The following is a 12,759-nucleotide window of genomic DNA, read 5'->3' as shown; positions in this document are numbered from 1 at the left end:
AAAGAAAGACCTGAAAAAGGTCACAATGAACCAACAGAAAATCTTCAACCTCTGTCATTATCTTGACTCACTGTGGGCTTGGGAGTGGGCTGCACACATTCCAGGAGCCCAGCAGGAAAAAGCTGGGCCGTGAGGAAACGGAGTTCCTGGGCTGGAGTGGAGCCCAAAGCCTGTATGAGATCCCTTCACACATCTGCTTCCCTCATAAGGGATCCCTAACTCCCAGGCTCTGCCAGGTAGAAACCAAGCTAGCACTGGGCCAGGAGCCAGAGCAAGGGCTTACCTGGTAGGAACATCTGCTAAGCTCTGAACAAAATGCAAAAGCTGCTATTTTAATGATCATAAATTCCTACAGCAGGTTCCCCCAGTACCCTGGCTACCATGTTAATGGAATCATTTTTCAATTTACTGGGTACAGAGGAGACCCAGTGCACAGGGCCAAGCAGAGGGTCTGTGTGTGTGTGTGTGTGTGTGTGTGTGTGTGTGTGTGTGTACACGCCTGCATTTTTCAGGAGTAAGGATATTTGCATAACACAGATATCGTTGCAGATACCAGATAAACAGGAAGTTTCAGAACCAATGCTGTTTCCTTTCGCTGTGAATCAGCAGCCTCTTTCTTCGCATACAGAAGTGGTGAAAATCACAGGGTATGGCTCTGGAATGTGCAGTACAGGAGAAGGAGCACAAAGGTTTCCAGTCCCCTTTTTTGGTGGAGGGCTTCCCTGGACACCCAGCCCTGCGTATGCTCCTCAGGCCGGCACTCTCCACCAGCCTGGCTTCCTACAGCGCTTCAGGAGATGCTTGGGTGCCAGCCCTAAACACATTAGCCAAACAGTGTCCAGCCGCACAACATTCGTTTCACCAGTGCTTGGAAGAAGCCCAGCCAGGAGGATGAGGGAGCCCCTACCTCCTGGTTCCTGGCCCCAGGTTTGTGTCACAGAGAGGCCATGCGGAGTAAGGAGCACGCTCTGGACTTGGCACCAGAATCCCTGGGTTCAGACCCCTGCTCCAGCCAGAGAGACCTTGGGCCACCCGCTTTCCCCTCTGAGGCTGGGTTTCCCTATCAGTTCCGTGGGGCTGATAATGGCCCCCTGCAGGTTGGGGGCTGTAATACATGTGAAAAGCAGGGAATATAAAGCAGCAAATGAAAAGCACACGCTTTGGAGTCAGATGTCTGAGTTCAAAACCCAGCTCCATTGTGTTCTGGCTGTGAGACTTGGGGCAAAGTACTGAACTTTTCCAAGTCCATTTGCTCATCTATGAAATGGAGACAATAAGAATAGTCTAACGGAACCCTCGTACACTGTTGGTAGGAATGTAAATTGGTGTAGCCACTATGGAAAACAGTGTGGAAGTTCCTGAACAAACTAAATATAGAACTAGCATATGATCCAGCAATCCCACTCCTAGATACGTATCTGGAAAAAACAAAAACACTAATTCGAAACATTACACGCACCCCAATGTTCATAGCAGCACTGTTTACGATAACCAAGACATGGAAGCAACCCAAGTGCGCATCAACAGATGATTGGATTCAGAAGCTGTGGTATATATATACACAATGGAATAATACTCAGCCAGAAAAAAAAGAAGAAATACTGCCATTTGCAGCAACGTGGATATACCTAGAGAATATTATGCTTAGTGAAATGTCAGAGAAAACAAATACTGCATGATATCACTTACATGTAGAATCTAAAAAAAGATACAAACGAATGTACATGCAAAGCAGAACAGACTCACAGATACAGAAAACAAACTTGTGGTTACCAAAGGGGAGAGGGAAGGTGAGAGGGACAAATTAGGGGTATGGGATTAACAGATACAAACTACTATGTATAAAATAGGTAAGAAACAAAGATGTACTGTACAGCACAAGGAACTATAGCCATTATCTATCTTGTAATAACTTATAAGGGAGTATGATCTGCAAAACTACTGAATCACTGTGCTGTACACCTGAAACTAACAATATTGTAAATCAACTGTAATTCAATTGAAAAAAAAAGAATAATCTACCCGACAGTCTACTGAGAGGGTGAAATGACATATCACTTAGCACCCAGCACAGTGTCTGGCTCACGGGAAACTCTCAACTGTGTGAACCAGTTTTCCCACTGCCTTCTCCCCCTTCCTCCACCCTCCTTCCACCTGCCTCATCCAACACTGAAAGACCCGTGAGGTAGGGACCACTGCTGAGCTTCACCAGTGACTGCCCAGTACCTGGCTTGGCATGTAATAAGGCTTAACAAATCAGTTGAATAAAAGAACAGATGTTCCTGGTTCATAGCAGGTGCCGAGGAAATGTAGAATATGTAGGTACGAAAGCCACAGACGGCGTCATGCTCTAGTTTTGAAATCCCTAAAAGGGGGCCAGTATAGAATAATGATTACAGGCATCGTGGGCTTATGCAGCAGTCAGATCTGGTGTGTCCTTTAACGTCTCTCAGCCTCACTTTCCTGATCTGTAAAATGGGCACAGTAGTAGTAAGTCACCCATGCTGAGTTGTTTTAGGGTTAAATGAGATAATACATGCAAAATACTTAACATAGCGCTCTGCACATAATAAGCATGTAGAGGAATGTGTCGGAGAAATCCCAGCTTCAAGACCCTAGAGGAAGATGATTCAAAGACTTGACTTTTTTCCCAAGAGGACAAGCCTTGGGCCTGGCAACCCTCTTGCCTCATTTCACTTGGTTCCCTCCTTCCCAGAAGTATCTCTCTTCCTCCTTAGGCCTGGTGGTCTTTTCTTGTTGAAGAGTTGGTGCTTCTGAAGCCCTGCTCCCACCACCCCTGTGGGATTTCTGCACAGGACAGTGAGCTGCGCCTCACTGACCCCACTCTGCTGCTCCGTGCATGTGTGTGTGGGTGCATGGGTGCAGGGTTTGGGAGGCTTGTCTCTGCAAGGAACACAGCACGCTGATCCAGGTATTTACTCTGGGGCTTGGAAGCGGTGGACACAAGGGCGAAGCACCAAGGTCTGTACTCAGATAGCCTGACTTTGCATCAGAGCTCTGCATGGACAAGCTGTCTGATCTCAGACAAGTCTGCTACCCTCTGTCAACCTCAACTTCCTAATCTGTAAAATGGGGACCAGTGCTAGTACCCAGGGCTGCTTGTGAAAACACTTACTAACCAGCTTTGGCACTAACCTATTAAATGAATGCCAGTCAGTACAGGCACACCTGCTACATATTAACTCTGCTAATCTCTACTGCAGAGGTTGCTGTGGCTCCTGGCACGTTATAAACACCCTAAACTTTAGCCATGACTTATGTTTAGCTCATGTCACACAGTTCCCAGAACAGTCCCCAGGGGAGGGACATTCAGAGAAGTGGTGCCTCTAAACAGACCTGGTCTTTGTCCTCTCCCAGGCCAACTAAGAACCCCTTGCTTCTCTTTGCTCACCAGAGAGTCACAAAAGTGCTGGGGATGGGAAAGGACCTTGGTATTATCTGCACAATGCAAATCAGTGTACCCCTGTGTTCCCCTTGGGTGGGGGCTGTTTTCCCCATGAGAGTTCTTTGCAAATCTTCATCACGGCCACAGAAGTGCAAAATACATGGTGGACCAGTCACAGAGTTTGTTCACAGTACAAGCCAAGCCAGTGTGTGGCTCGCAGATCACACACTGGGGCCCCCTGCATTGCCCGGATGGAAAAATCCAGAGATGTTTATTGTGCATGTATCACTGGACAGCTTCTGTCTGAGGCCAGAGTCTCTTTCCCTCCTGTTATCACTCTTGGACCAGGTTTTTGAAAAGGGCCCCAGGGCATGCAGGCAGCCCTCCACAGCAGCAGGAATTTATTCTCGGGCACCCCCCATTCTGCTTCCTGCACCCCAACAGTCCATAGCCAGAAATATCAAGGACACCGGGCCCAGCTGCCCAGAGTAGAGGTCACTTCTGCTCCCAGCAAGAGTCTGCAGGAGGCCACGTCTGCTAAGGGCCAGGACAGCCGGTCACCCTGGAGGCCCTGCCTGGGCTTTGACGGCCTGCCGGGCCCCTGTCATGAAGACTAAAAGCAGCCACCTCTCTCCCGCAGACCCGGCAGTGCATCTATGTTTGGGGCTGCGTATCTATGAAGTCCTGTTCTGTCGCCTCATAAAAGATGCTCCCACTGGAGCGAGTGTGGAAGCGGGCCGGGGAGGGAGGTGACCGTACCTCAGGGCACTGGCTCTGGAAATGTAACCTGGTTGCCCATCAGGGCCAAACAATAGAATGCAAACCCAAATGGGATTTTCTAGTAAGTGTTTTAACGGAGGACATTTTTTCTTTTTAGAACTGCATCGTTCATGATTAGAGCCCAGCAGGAATTTACCCATGGGTTTTTCAAGCATCTGTGTTTGTCCTTTGCTATGTCACAACTGTCAACAAAATAACATTGTAATCATAAAGCTGCCATTTCTTGTATGTAAACCCTGCTCCAACCTCTAGCAGGTATTTATAGTATACATATTCTGTCCTTTGATGTATTCCTTGCCAAAACCCATGAGGAAGGAAGTATAATAACAATACTAATTATTATAATAATTATGCTTTTGATAATTATTATAATCAATACTAAAATAAATTTTATTTTAATAAATAAAACATGCATTAAACTTTTTTTAACATGCCAGGCTTTGTGCTTATTGTCCTATAACTAACATCTCACTTGTTCCCTCCATGAGCCCATAAAGTAAGTACTATTATTGCCCCATTTCACAGATGAGTAAGAGGAGACCTGGGACTCCAGCCCAGATCGGCTGCCCCCAGAGCCTGTGAGCTTCCCCACTGCACCATCCAGCCGCCCTTGTCAGCCCTGCTTCTCTTCACTCGTCTCCTACCAGGGGAGGCAAGGGCCAGGGGGCTGAGGAACCCACGGCCAGGGTGCAGGCCACTGAGTGGGCCAAGCTCCAGGATGCAAACCCTCCTGGCTCTCCTGGCAGGTCAGAATTCCGGGGCTGGCTTCCCACTGCCTCCCTGCCAGTCAGTGCCGACTAGGGATAACTCCCCCTCAGCTCAAATGAAATAATCAGGATGACTGCTGTCAGCTGCACTGACAGCCATGGATTAGCCACTCGAACTATTAGATGGACACCTTGGAAGCTGAAATTAGAGGACCGAGGACTAGACAACCTTAGCAGCAAATACAGAGCTCTGCCGTATCCTTCCGCCTTGCCCTAGTTTCCCCTATCATTAGCACCTTGCATTAGTGTGCCACATTTGTTATAAATGATGAAACAGTATTGATACATTATTTTTTTTTTTGGCCATGCCACACAGCTTGTGGGATCTTAGTTCCCTGACCAGGAATCGAGCCCAGGCCCTCGGCAGTGAAAGTGCGGTGTCCTAACCACTGGACCGCCAGGGAATTCCCAATATTGATACATCACTATTAACTAAAGTCCAGAGTTTACATTAAGGTTCACTCTTGATGTAGTACATTCTATGGCCTGGACAAATACATAATGATATGTATCCATCACTACAGTACTGTACAGAATAGTTGCACTGCCCCTCCAAATCCCCTGTGTTCTAGCTGTTTATCGCTCCCTCTCCTCCAGTCCCCCACCTCTCACCTCCTGCCCCAATCCCTGGCAACCACTGATCTTTTTATTGTCTCCGTAATTTCACTTTTTCTAGCATGTCACATGTAATAGTTGGAATTATACAACATGTAGCCTTTTTAGATTGGCTTCTTTCACTTAGTAATATGCATTTAAGGTTCCTCCATGTCTTTTCATGGTTAGATAGCTCATTTCTTTTATCACCGAATACTATTCCTTTGTCTAGAGGTACCACAGTTTATCCACCTACTGCAGGACATATTGGCTGCTTCCAGATTTGGGCAATTATAAATAAAGCTGTTATAAACATCAGTGTACAGGTTTTTATATGAAAGTTAAGTTTTCAAGGAGAACAATTGCTGGGTTGTATGGTAAGAGTGTGTTTAGCTTTGTAAATCGTATTTTAAACTTAATTTTACTTTGGATATTATGTGTTTTAATGGGAGTGCTTAAGTTGTTCTGGGGATTTGCAATTCTTTCAGTAGGAGCAGGAGATTTCTCACGTACAAAGGTATAGCTCTCCATCCTCTCTCCTGTCCCCACCTCTCAGACTCTCTGTCCTTCCCCACTCTCCGGGGCCACAGACAAATCTGCTCTCAGACCCACCAAGCTGGGGTTCCATGCCAAGGCCTGGTTTGCACCTTCTCCAGGACAGGGAAGTAATTGTACGGCTTTTACAAGCAGTTAAAATTCAGCTTCTGCTGAGTGTACACAAAGATGCCATTTATGTCAGGCTAAATCGTTTAGAAAGTCAATAGGATTTACAGTAAAGTTTTGGCATAATTCTGGAATATAACTGAACTCATTGTACACACATTATTAGGTTCTTGAATTTTAATATATTTCATTTCTTTCTCTTTCCTGAATGCTGTTTTCTTATTGAATTGTTCCTTCGTCTTCTTGATACACATACCTCTACTTTGGAAAATCACACTCGTTTTTTACTAGCTCAACGGGGCAGGAGGTAGGTCTTGTTTGTCTTTGTAATGCCTAAGTAAATATTTATTGAATGAATATTTTGGAGAAAACTATTTTGTTTTTTCCTCCAGTTTGAAAATGTCTTTCCATGGGAGTCAGTCTTTACAGATATATGTACGCATGAGCATCATTGCAATGTCATTCACATACCGATTTAACATGTTTTTAAATGTCCTCTTTACTTCCCCGGCTCACAGTCTTAGAGGAGACAATCAAGGGCATGATCAACGGCATGAGTTCAACCTCAAGGGCATGTCTCTCGGATTTCCAAGCCCCTGAGTCTCAGGCCTTTCTCACGAGGTTCTGCTGCTGTCAGGGTCCTTTACACACGGTCCCTTGGGGCCCCACTGGGGCCAGCTGCTCCTGACCCCATTGAGGGTCTCTGTGTTCTTGTTCTCCAGTGGTGCCCTTGGGGGACCAATTTATAGAGGAGCCCCTGGCACATTGAGCCATTGCTACTGCAGTCACCTGTAAGCTGACAGCTCTTCCTCGGGTTTTCATTCTTACCAAACTCCTCAAAGGAAGCCAGCTGCGTTTAATTTGTTTGGCTGGTTTGTTTAACCTCTGGGTCCTTCCAATGAAGAAATGGACCCTAATTTCCAGAGAGCATTTTGAATGACTGTCACACTCAAAGTCTCTCCTCCTACTGCCCCAGGTGTGGCCCAAGAAGAGCCCTGCTCACTGAGACCCTCCTGCCCGCTCAGGAGAGGGACAGCCCACCATCCCCTGCTTTGCTCAGGGGTCCTGCTTCTGGTGTCCCGGGTCTTGATCCTCAGCCCCAGTGTCCCCTACGTCTTTTCCCCGGAAGCCCTAGGAGTGAGCTCTCATGAAAAGCAACGTTTCTGTGACCCTCCCTCCCATTGCAGAATTCCTGTGGTGGGCATGCTGATTGGCCCTGCTTTAGTTAGGGGAGGCTGAACCGCCCAACAACTAGACGACCAAATGCATTGACTCAAATATGACAGAAGCGTATTTCTAGATCAAATAGCATCCCAGGGCTATATTCCAGGTCAACAGGTGGCTCTAGGCCACATGGCGATTCAGTGACCCAGGGTCCTTCCAGCTGCGGCTCCAAGGGCCCTTGAGCCCGTGAAAGGGAAACAAGAACATAGCGGAATCATGCTGCTGTCTCAAAAGCTCCGCACACTGCATTGCCTGGAAATCAGTCTTACGGCCGTCCCACCTGCAGGAGGGGCTGGGAAATATTGCCTGGCTCTCACCCAGCAAGAGGGAGAGAGAGATGGGTTTTGGTGGAAAGCCCACAGCCCCGCCACAGACACCGTTCCTCTTCCCCCATTCCAATCCCCCCTCCCTTGCCTTCCTGCTCTCGCCCCATGTGCCACCCTTGCAATGTGACATATTGAAAATTTTACAACCTAGGAACTAAGACAATCAAGAGTTGGCCATCTACGGCTTCTAAGGAGCAGATAATAGAATCTGCTCACTCACCATTGCCGTCTTGGTAACACACGCCATATCACAGCACTGGTCCGCATTAGCATTCTTGGAGTTTTTACTTTGTTTGCTTTAAAATTTATTGTCTGTGCTGTTATTCATTATCCCCAGGCCTCACTGATGTGTACCAGCTCCAGGGGAAATAAAAACCAAACATCTGCAAACATCTTCCCTGAGCACAAATGCATTTCAGAGCTTCGAGCTCAGCATCAGTCTTGTGATATTAACCTTTGGATAAGTTCTCAGGCTCCCATTCAGACACATTTGCCTTAATGATACTGTTAATGGAAAACTGGACCAGACTTGGGGTTACAGGCCTTGACACGTCCACCCCCATTCCAACTGAGGCTGGTTCCTCCTCTACCAAGGTACCAGAGAAGTCAATTTAGGGGAGCACTGGATATTTATTGGGTGTCCTGTGGAATAATGTGCACTTTTGGCTTAGAGGTGGGGGAGGAGCGAAGGGAGGATCCAATGTGGGGCCTCCAGAAACTATAGTGGTCCACGGGAATTTGTCCAGCTGGAGGTAGCCATCTGCCTTAGGCGACACTTACCAATTTTTTTTGTCACCTTAGGCTCCCTTTTCTTTCTTTTTTTTTTCTTTTTTTTTTTTTGTTTTTGTGATACGCAGGCCTCTCACTGTTGTGGCCTCTCCCGTTGCGGAGCACAGGCTCCGGACGCGCAGGCCCAGCGGCCATGGCTCACGGGCCCAGCCGCTCCGCGGCATGTGGGATCTTCCCGGACCGGGTCACGAACCCGTGTCCCCTGCATCGGCAGGCGGACTCTCAACCACTGCGCCACCAGAGAAGCCCCCTTTTCTCTTTCTAATTGTTCCAAGTGTGAGTGCATCCCAGCCGGGGCCTGCCTTTGCTGCTAATCCGCTGACTGACCTCTGCTCGTCCTGACACCCATCCCTCACTGTCTCAGGGCTTAAGAACTTGCTGGCACTCTTCGGTGCGTGACTTTGGTAACCACACCCCACCTTTCCAGGTTCCGCCCTCTCCACCTCGACTGCCACCTGCGTGTATCTGTGCCTGAATTCCCCGTGAGAACCTCCCGATACTGCCCCTCCCCCAGGCCGGCCCTCAGGGGAGCCAGCGCCAGGACTGCAAGCGGACACCTGAGGGCGTGGACATCGCTAGAAGCCACCCTCCTCCCCCTCCTCAGTCTGCAGGGGCATTAGTTCTATCCCCAAACCGCCTGTTACTGTCCTCTTCCTGCCCCACAGCCAGGGGCCTCCTGTGTGTGCTGCCTGACCTTGGAGCCTGCACAGGTAATGAGGGTCACTCCCACCTCAGAATCCTCTTTCGTGCTGTTTTTCCCAGCCTGGAATTCCTGATCTGTCCCTTTCTGCCCGCCTCTTCCAGAGAGCCCCCTTTGATGAGCTCACCGAGATTTCTTGAGTTCTATCTCCGCTCGGGTAGCTATTGCTGAAACCACACAACTCAGGTGGCACTCGAACCCAGCCAAAACCCAGACTGGGACTTGAACCCATGGGCTGGGACTTGAACACACTGTCTTTTTTGTTTTTTTTAATTTGTTAACATCTTTATTGGAGTGTAATTGCTTTACAATGGTGTGTTAGTTTCTGCTGTATAACAAAGTGAATCAGCTATACATATACATATATCCCCATATCCCCTCCCTCTTGCATCTCCCTCCCACCCTCCCTATCCCACTCCTCTAGGTGGTCACAAAGCACGGAGCTGATCTCCCTGGAACACACTGTCTTTTAATTGAAATCGCACACCTGGTCTCAGGAGTTAATGAAGCTCAGGTTCTTTATGTCTCAGTGCAGAAGGAATTCAGTGAGAGGCAAAGTGATAGGTAAGAAGAGGATTTATTTAGAGAGATACGCAGTCCATAGACAGAATGCAGTCTGTTTCAAAAGGCAAGCCCAGCCCTGAAATATGGCGTGTTTAGTTTTAACGGGCTGGGTAATTTCATAGGTTAATGAGTGGGAGGATTATTCCAACTATTTCAGGGAAGGGGCGGGGATTTCCAGGAATCAGGCCACTGCCCATTTTTTGGCCTTTATGGTCGACCTCTGAACTGTCGTGCTGCTGGTGGGTGTGTCGTTCAGCATAAGCTAATGAGGGTATAATGAGGCTCAAGGTCCACAAGAAGTTGAACCTTCTGCCATCTTCGGGCTAATTGGTTCTAACCAGTTTATGTCGTATCCACAATGGCTTGTTTTAAAAGTTCTGCCCTGGGGCTTCCCTGGTGGCGCAGTGGTTGAGAGTCCGCCTGCCGATGCAGGGGACATGGGTTCATGCCCCGGTCCGGGAAGATCCCACATGCCGCGGAGCGGCTGGGCCCGTGGGCCATGGCCGCTGGACCTGCACTTCCGGAGCCTGTGCTCCGCAACGGGAGAGGCCACGGCAGTGAGAGGCCCGCGTATCGCGAGAGAAAAAAAAAAAAAAGTTCTGCCCTGCCCCCTTCCCTCCTGTTTCATTACCAGGTCCAGGTGAGCAGGCCTTTAGCAGAATCCTCTACTGGGGCAAAAACTCTAGATTTTCTGCAGAAAGAAACTACTGGAATTATATCAGAGACAATCAACTGCCCCTCCCTGTTAGTTAACAGAAGCTTTTAGCCACAAAAGGGTGGAAAGCACACCTTGCAGTGGTGGAGAGGGTAGAAATACCAGGTGAATCCACTCTCTAGTGACTGTGGTCCAAAAGGAGTAATCCCTCCCTTTGTTTTGTGGCTGTGGTTGCAGCCTCAGTGAAAGCTGCGCTGCAGATGGGACTCGAACACAGTCTTCCAACTGAAACCGCACAACTTGTCGCAGGACTTAATGAAGCTCAGGTTCTTTATGGCTCGGCACAGAAGGAATTCAGCAAGACGCAAAGTGATAGGTAAGAAGTAAATTTATTAACATCATATGCTTTGTAAAGAGGTTGTGGGAAAATGGTGCCTGAGAGTGAGACAGGAAGGGGGCAGGGCACAACCTTTAAAAGAGTGACATAGCCAGACGACACAACATAAGCTGGTTGGAACGAACTAGGTCCAAAATGGCGGACAAGTCGACCTCCACTAGACGTTGAGCCTCAGTATACGCTCATTGTAATACGTCAGCACGCTAAATGACACACCTGCAGGCAACCAGGGAAGGCCAACAAATGGGTGGGGCCCAATTCCCAGAAATCCCCAACCCTCCAAACCTCCTACGCATTAGCCTAATTAGGGTAAATTACCCGGCCCTATAAAAACCGACAACCCCCATACCCCTGCTTTCTTGGCTTCTTGCCTCTCTCACCTTCCGAGATGGCCCACGCTCTGTCTGTGGAGTGTGTTTCTCGCTGAATAAACCTTCTTTCTCTTTCCTATGGCTCACCCTCGAATGCTTTCCTGTGCAAAGCCAAGAACCCAGACTCGAAGGCCATCCCGGGGACTAGGACCTGACCTGGGATGTGCCCATCCTTCCCACCCCACTCTCTCTCCTGCAACAAGAGAATGGTCATGTCCCAGGTCTCAGGCGAGTTCCTGGGACGGACGCCAAGTGAGGGGCCTTGGCTTCGAGCGGGAGAGAATTCAAGAGTGAGCCATAGTAAAGTGAAAGCAGAGCTCCACATTCCACAGGCAGAATGCAGCCCATTTCAAAAGGCGAGAGCGGCCCTGAAATATGGAGTGGTTAGTTTTTATGGGCTGGGGAATGTGATAGGCTGAGTGGGAGGATTATTCCAACTATTTTGGGGAAGGGGCAGGGACTTCCAGGAATCAGGCCACTGCCCACTTTTTGGCCTTTTATGGTTGGCCAGTGGATGTGTCATTTAGCATATGCTAATGTATTACAATAAGCGTATAATGAGGCTCAAGGTCTACTGGAAGTCGAATCTTCCACCACCTTGGAGCTATTGGTTTTAACCAGTTTATGTTGTATCCTCAATAGCTATGTCATTCTTTTCTTTTCTTTTTTAAGAAATTTTATTGAAGTGTAGTTGATTTACAGTGTTGTATTAATTTCTGCTGTACAGCAAAGCAATTCAGTTATACATGTACATATTCTTTTTCATATTCTTTTCCACTATGGTTTATCACAGGATATTGAATGTAGTTCCCTGTGCTGTATAGTAGGATCTTGTTGTTTATCCATTCGGTATGTACTAGTTTGCATCTGCTAATCCCAAACTCCCAATCCTTCCTGCCCCCCCATGGCAACCACAAGCCTGTTCTCTACACAGTAAGTCCCCTACATATGAACAAGTTCCATTCTGAGAGTGCGTTCATAAGTCCAATTTGTTCATAAGTCCAACAAAGTTCGCCTAGGTACCCAACTAACACAATCGGCTGTATAGTACTGTAGCATTTTTAACCTTACAGTACTGTACCTTGAAAACTACAGTAGTACAGTACAACAGCTGGCGTACAGGGGCTGGCATTGAGAGAACAGGTAAGAAGAGTTACTGACTGGAGGAGGGAGAGGAGATGGGAGATGGTAGAGCTGAAGGATCCTCAGCAAGAAGATGGAGGGCAAGCTGCAGTTTCACTCACGCCTGACGCTGATGGCACAGGTTCTGGTTCCTTGCTGCAACAAGATGCATGTTCGCATCTTTGAAAGTTCGCAACTTGAAGGGTCGTATGTAGGGGACTTACCGTATCTGTGAGTCTGTTTCTGTTTTGTAGATATGTTCCTTTGTGTCATATTTAAGATTACATGAATAAGGGATATCATATGGTATTTGTCTTTTTCTTACTTACTTCGCTTAGTATGATAATCTCTAGGTCCATCCATGTTGCTGCAAACGGCATTATTTCATTCTTTTTTATGGC

General features: G+C 47.8%; 1 long non-coding RNA gene across 1 annotated transcript; it reads left to right on the top strand.

Moving 5' to 3' along the window:
- The first annotated feature begins 7,088 nt into the window (after positions 1-7,088).
- Positions 7,089-11,698, top strand: LOC113633383 (uncharacterized). The gene is made up of 3 exons (XR_003438167.1): positions 7,089-7,099; positions 8,977-9,259; positions 10,706-11,698. It is a non-coding gene; the product is annotated as an uncharacterized LOC113633383 (long non-coding RNA).
- Positions 11,699-12,759: the final 1,061 nt, after the last annotated feature.

This window comes from Aethalodelphis obliquidens, unplaced genomic scaffold, assembly GCF_003676395.1.
Source record: "Aethalodelphis obliquidens isolate GAN/ISIS:26980383/991018 unplaced genomic scaffold, ASM367639v1 scaffold39, whole genome shotgun sequence".
Classification (NCBI taxonomy): domain Eukaryota; kingdom Metazoa; phylum Chordata; class Mammalia; order Artiodactyla; family Delphinidae; genus Aethalodelphis; species Aethalodelphis obliquidens.
The sequence above is the reverse complement of the archived record's forward strand: the minus strand, read 5'-3'. Positions and strand labels throughout refer to the sequence as shown.